This window comes from Cricetulus griseus, chromosome X (assembly GCF_003668045.3).
Source record: "Cricetulus griseus strain 17A/GY chromosome X, alternate assembly CriGri-PICRH-1.0, whole genome shotgun sequence".
Classification (NCBI taxonomy): Eukaryota; Metazoa; Chordata; class Mammalia; order Rodentia; family Cricetidae; genus Cricetulus; species Cricetulus griseus.
In genome coordinates, this window is record NC_048604.1 from 44,789,798 (window position 1) to 44,796,951 (window position 7,154).

The following is a 7,154-nucleotide window of genomic DNA, read 5'->3' on the forward strand; positions in this document are numbered from 1 at the left end:
CAAAGTGTTCCATTGGAAACAGGGGAAAGGAAGTGCAATTCAAGTTTCTGTTGAGTGGCATTTCTGCAGTGTAAGTCACAGAACAACGTGTTTCCTATTGCAGCTCTGGGAAGGCAGAAGAGAAAATGTATGAGTGGAGCATGCATATGTCGGGTGGTTTTTTTTCTCCCAAGACAGGGTTTTATTATGTAGCTCAAGATGGACTCAACACACAATCCTCCGACCCTAGTTTTCAGAGACCTGGGCCTGGGATTATAGTCCCGTAACACCATGCAGACTCGTATGAGTGCACTCATGTAGGGCAGCTGTTCTTAAAATTTTATTATTGGGATTTTATACATTGCACTTTACTCATATCTATGCGCTTTCCTTCCTGGACCCCTTCCAACCATATAGCCAACACCCCGCTCCAAATGTCCTGTCCATTTTTCTTTCCTTTTTAAAATCCACTGAGTTCAAGTAGAGCCACAAATGCCAAAGGGTCGAGGGCTGTCCACTGCAGCACAGGAAACTTATGGACCATATCCCTGAAGATAATTGGCTCTGCCTCCCCCAGCAGCCATCAACAACTGTTACGAGTGCTTCAGCTAGTGGTAGAAATGAAGAGTCCCAGTCTCCTCTGGGCTAGAATGCTGACTAGCCTGAGGTTTTGCAGGTAGCCACAAATGCTGCGAGTTAAGGACTACAACAGCCCTGGCATGTTTCCTCTGCATTGGCTACAAAGAGAGACAAATAATGTAGATGCATGAGGAAGGGGGGTACAAAAGCACAGCATGTTTCATTCACAACGCCCTCTCTGTGTGTGCATGTGTGTAAGAGAGGAGAGAGAGAGAGAGAGAGAGAGAGAGAGAGGAGAGAGAGAGAGAGAGAGAGAGAGAGAGAGCGCTACAGGGGCACATGGCATGAATTCTGATAGAGGGGTGATAGCTAAGGGGTTTATCATCTTGTAACAATGGTTAAAATATTTTCCAATGAGAGTGAGAGTCTTTCTCAAGTAAAAGTTGGGAGAATTCTTTACTGGGTGTCCTAGTTAGCTACTGATTTTGGTTAAACATAGCCCAGAGTCATTTGGAGAGACTCAGATGTTGGATTGCTCAGGTCAGATTGCCCAGTAACCATGTCTGTGAGAGAGAAATTACCTTTATTACAGATTGATGTGGAACAGTGCTTCAACCTTCCTAATTCTGTGATCCTTCAGTACAATTCCTAATATTATGGTCACCCCATCCATAAACTATTTTTTACAACATCATAACTGTAATTTTGCAACTATTACAAGTTGTGAATATCTGTTATGCAAGACTCCTGTGAAAGGGTTGTTGACTCCAAGCAAAGTGGTCAAGTCCCACAGATTGACAACAGGTGTTGTGGAGGTTCCAGCCCACAGTGAATGGTTCCATCACTGGGCAGGTGGTTCTGAGCTGTATCAAATACCTACCCGAATGGAGATGCACTCAATAGCCTGTTAGCAGCTTCACTCCAACTTGTCTGCTTTACTTCTCACCTCTGGGTTTCTGCCTTGAATCCTGCCCCAACCCCCCCTTGATGAAGAATTGTGACCTGGGTGTATAAGATGAAATAACTGCTTTCCTACACAAGCTAACTTTTGCAATGTTTCATCACAGCTCCAAATATCAAACTAGACCACCAGAAGACCCCTCTTCTAGAAATTCTGCAAAACATTCTCTAGGCAGAAGCAGTAGTTTAAAAAAACTTGGATCTAGACGAGGAAAGTTATCTATGGGAAAAGGAAGAGATGAAGGTAAAACACCAAAATACTGTGATTTAATTGCACTAAAGGGTAATTAAAGTGTAAAGAGCACATAATGACGGCATGTTCTGTTTGTATCTATTGCAGTTGTTCATCTGGTGGGTCATTGTTTCCAGAGAGTGTAAGTGGGGACTTCGGGTTCTGCAAGGAAACTCAGCTAGAAGTGCAGGGGAACCATCTTAACTCAGCTAAGATCACCTAGTAGTCCATGTGCACAAAGAAAGTCAACTAGAAACGCAGAATTCTGGGGGACTGCATGCTTGCACAGTGTGTGAATTGTCAATCATGAGTGTGACTCACCTGGAGGGCATGTGTACCACCAACTCTCACATCAGAAGGAAGCTGCTGCAGGATGTGTCACACAGAAGCAGAGGAGGGTCAGGGTACAGCACTTGGATGTGCAAGTGCCCCTCGTCCTCATCAGCAGTGCAGGTAAACCAAGGAGTGTCACCTGCAAGTGCACAGCAGCACCATGATGGACATAACAAGTTAGGTGTTCCAGGGTGACTTGCTGAGAGTGGGGGTGCAGGACAGAGGCTCAGTTTGAAAGGCAGAGGGTCGCTTGGGTTTGAACAGCATGAGGGACATTCACTTGTGAGGGAAGGTGAACCAGAGTCTGTTATTTGGGATTTCAGATAACCAAGAATCCTCAACTGAAAAATCAGTTGCATCACTTACTCTCATCTCTGAGCCCCAGAACACCAGGAAGTTTCTCGTGCAGGTATTTGTGCAACAGGATCACATCTGAAAGTCACTACACACCCGAGGGTCTCAAATTGACCTAAAATAGCTTTAGAGAGACTTGTGAGATATAGCAGGCACGACAGTGTGACACGGCCGGACCTGAAGTCCTACTGACAGCGTGACACAGGCAGACTTGGAAGTCTAGCGAGATGACTGGGTCTCTGGAAAGCAGATATAACAGAGTCAGCTGCATTTGCACCACAGAAATCTCTCCTGTGTGTAAAGTTGCAGTATTAAGTTTCATCTGAGACTTTATCAGCACAGGGGTACTCAGTTTGAAGTGTGTGTACACCAGGAAACATCACCTAGACGTGAGAGTGCAACAGATTCTTACATGAAAGTTCAATAGCAGTGCAGCTATAATGGCGGGATTCAATGCAGTCTGATTTCAGAGGCCCAGTACAGAAGGGTGCCTACGTGTGCATGTCAATTTGGGATGCTCACTCAAGGGTGTATTGTCGACAGCAAGGCTCATCTAGAAGAGAAAGTACATTGGCATTTGTTCTGAACATTGAGATTTACCAGGGAGACTTACCTTGGAGCAAAGGCCCTACAAGGTGTCTTGCCTGAGAGGGTGGATACAATAGAGTCACCTCACACCTGAGAATGCATGTGCACCAGGAGTTCTCACATGGAGTACAGTTGGGCCAGGTAGTCTCACCGGGAAATGCATACCCAGCAGAGAATTTGCCCTAGAAAGCTGAGATGGGTCAGGTGACTCACATATTGTCCCAGGGACCGAGATGCAGAAGCACATCAGAGAGACTCATGGGACTTTCGAGGCACAGATGAGTCTAATCTGGAAACAAAAGTGCCTGCAGAATGTGACTCAGAATTGCAGACACACCTGGACAGACAGGAGCAAAGGAAGTGCAGCAGCCCTGTGGTTTCTTGACTGCAGGTGCAAGTGGACCATGGAGACTCACACATGTGTACAGGTGCCCCCTCAGCAGGGAGCATCCCAGATGTTGCAGGTATTCCAAGGAGACCAGCCTGGGAGTGCTTGTAGCAGTATGCAGAATGCACCATGGAGCATGCAGAAGTTCAGAGTCAGAGCAGAGACCCTGCCGGGAGTGCAGGAGCAGCATGACCTCTCACCTGGAAGCGCCTGGTCACTAGGGAGTGGAGGGACCCCAGAGAGTCTTTCCATAGAGCAAAGGTGTGCTGGGCTGTGGGGTCTCATAGTGCATGCACACCTAGAAATCACTTGATGAGGTTCAAATGGTTTAGGGACTCTCATGTAGCAAAACTGATTCAGCAGAGGGTCTCTTCAGGAAGAGAAATCCTACCAGGGGTCTCAAATGGAAGTGGGTGTTCCAGGGGGCTTCAGCTATCAATAAAAGTATAACAGAGGTCTGGGAATTCAAGTACAAAGAGGACAGTATCTTTGAAATGTACATGCATCAGAAAGTCTCACTCTGGATTTAAAGCGCTCCAGGGAGTCATTGTCACTTGGGATGGCAAGTGCACCAGACTGGGAGTGAGATGCATTAGCCTCTCTCCAGGGGTCTAACAATCCATGGAGAACCTGCAAAGCAGCCCTATCAGAGTATGAGCATTTCAAACAAACTGGTGACATTTTATTGACAGGGATGCTAATGCCCCTCATCTTAAAGTGGTAGATAAGGGTCTAGCCTGGGTCTGCACAAAAAATGTAAGAGTCATCTGGAAATGCAGAGGAACCCAGGAGACTCACCTGTAAGAACCAGGGGATAAAATCCTACTTGAGCACGAGAAGAAACACTGTGAGTCTAATGTGGAATTCAATACATCAGGGGCTCTCTTATGAGACCGGGCACACGAAGCCTCCGTATCTAACAACTCAGGTATTCCAGCTTTGCTTCCCTGGAGGTCATGTATGCCATGGCATCCTCCAGGATGACACTGTCACAGGAGGATATCACCTGGGAATTCTGGTACCCTAGAACCTCTCATAAAGCAGTGCAGGTACACCCAGAAGTCAGCATCTGTCTCCTGGGGTCACTCCTGTGACTCTTTTTGTATCTATTCTTCAGCCTGCCAGCAGCCTCACTCATCCCTGGGGCCATCAGTTCTAATTCCAACATGCTCCAGTCCCCTAGTTTGACCTGTGAGTACTGGTCCCAATGGTAGGGAACAATGGCAAATGAACACTGTCAGCAGCACTCATGCCCATGAGGGATATGGGTAAGGGCAGGAGCTGGTCAGCCAGTTCTGCCTATGTCTCTTCCTGTTAGTGCCACCTCCAGGGAAGAAGCAGAGATTCCATGCCTGAAGGTGCAGGTCAATGGCCTCAAAATCTACATATTTGAAGGAGGAGCACATGGCAAAGGCCAGGCGTCCTCCAAACAGGGAGGACTGAGACTCATTATTTATGACTCACTGTGCTTTCTAGGAACTTTGATTTGGACGGGGCTGAGATAGATTTCATGTGGTCCATTTGGCAGTGCCCAGACCTACAGGAACAAGGTTCTGGGTGTCTGCAATGATCAGAGGGGCATGACCAGGTGGATGTAACACCCTAACTGCCCCCAACTTTTTGTGATAACATCACAGTCCCCAAAGTGGTGAAGCCTGTTTTTCTTTACTGCTTGTTTCCTGGTAGCCCATTCAGAGAAGTCCTTCCAGGCCTGGTATCCTCATGTGAGGTGAAGCCACAGACAGGTGTGAATTAAAGCACCTGCAGGGGCTGACTCTACAGAGAAAGTTCAAGAAATCTGTTACATGTGTGTTCTGATTGGTTTTCTGACAACTTGACACAAGCTAGAATCACCAGTGATGAAGGAACTTCAGTTGAGACAATGCTTCCATAAGATCAGACAGAGGGCAATACTGTGGGACATTTTCTGGATTAATGACTGATATGGAGGGCTCAGCCCACTATGGGTGGTTCTAACCCTGGCTAGATGGTCCTAGGTTTTACAAGAAAACGGACTGACCAGGTAGTAAGCAACAGTCCTCCATGGCTTCTGCTTCAGTTGCTGCTTCCTGGTCCTGCTCTGTTTGTCTACCTCTTCTGATTTCCTCAATGATGCACCATGACCAGGAAGTGTAAGCTAAAATAAACCCTTTCCTCCCCAAGCTGATTGTGGCCATGCTGTTTTGTTACAGTGATAGAAACCTAAGTAAGATACATGGCCACAGCCATTCTTAACCTCCGCATGCAACTGTACAATGTGCTGGAGTCAGCTCAGCCTCCTTTCATATTGAGGCCAGGTGTATTGACCTCTGAATAAGGCAGGCTGCAGATGCAGGCCTCTATGATGTTGCTGTACTCAATGTTGTGGGCCCTGTCATTAACCCACCAGAGTTCCAGGCTGGGCACCAAACAGCACCAGGTATCTTGGATGTAGCAGAGTCCCGTTGCTCTGAGTACAGGATCATCTTTGCTCCAGGGGCCAGGGGAACAAAGAAGACAGCATAAACTTTTCTGAACAATGTCACAGTCTTTCATTTCTGTGTAGGCCTAAGCTAGACTCACAGCCATCCTAGTAAAGTTAGGTAAATTAACATGCATCCTGAAAAAAATACCAACAGTTGCTTTGAAGCATTGACCATCTGCTATAGAAGCCCTGCTCACACTGGCCATAAGGTTAAATTTCTACAGGGTGTGAATAGATCTGCACCCTGTGGTCACTCCTTCCTTTGAACATCATTCAGGAATGACACAAAGGAAACCCATCAGCTTCAGGCAGTAACAAAATGAATCCAAATGGTAAATGAAAGAAGACAGAACCAATAGGGACAACTCATCCAATTCCTCCTACCCCACACCTTGTAAAAGGCAAGATTATGGTGATGTATATACGATCTGTCTTCATGGCTTTCAAAGGAGCACCTTCTTACTGTGTTCTTACCGGGCAGTGCAGGAGTGTAGCATATGGAAAGAAGGTTCCCAGTGTCTTATTAACTATAAGTGATGACTCCAGCAGATCAGCCTCCTACCTCCATAACCTCACATAAAAGTAATCTCAGACTTAAAGGGCATGTCTCCCAAAGTACCGCATTGGATATTGATGCTTTAGTATATGAAGTTTTAGTCAACACAGCCAGTCCACAACTATGAAAAGAAAAGTGAGTTTCACTGTATGCACAAGTCATTAAATAACCATGCTACCAGGTTCCCATCCACACTCACATATTTGAGAGCACCAGTTACTCCTGGGCACCGGTACTACAGTTACCACAATGTCTAAATGGCAGATAGTGTTGAAGGTAGGCCATCATTGTAAGATACTCCTTTCATAAATACTTCATTTTTCCTTTCAATATGCCAATATTTAGGAGGACAGGGAAATTTAGCTTCCTAATTAGCAACTGTTACATTTTCTCCTCATGTCCTGGCCTGTCTTCAGTGAAGGCATGGCAGTCAATGAGCCAGCAAAGCTGCCTTCATGTTAGCATGGGTTCCACTGAACACTCTGCACATACTCTGAGGAAGTTACATAGCAAATAGAACTGGCTGCTGCTGTCAAAACGCAGCCTTGTCACTAAAAGGCAGTGCTTCAGCAAAGGCTGTTTCAAGACAGCTTGCACTCTAACTTTGCCACCAGGAGCCTTGGGGAACTCTAGTAGAGTGTGAAACTATTTTAACCAGGCCACAAGGGGAGAACTTGTCATGATAGGTCAGCACTAGGCCTGTGAATTGTGCAAGTGCAGC

General features: G+C 46.3%; 1 long non-coding RNA gene across 1 annotated transcript; it reads right to left on the minus strand.

Moving 5' to 3' along the window:
- Positions 1-1,041: 1,041 nt before the first annotated feature.
- LOC113831156 lies at positions 1,042-6,152 on the minus strand. The gene is made up of 2 exons (XR_004771469.1): positions 2,450-6,152; positions 1,042-2,222 (listed from the first exon to the last, which is right to left on the minus strand). It is a non-coding gene; the product is annotated as an uncharacterized LOC113831156 (long non-coding RNA).
- Between the last annotated feature and the right edge of the window lie 1,002 nt (positions 6,153-7,154).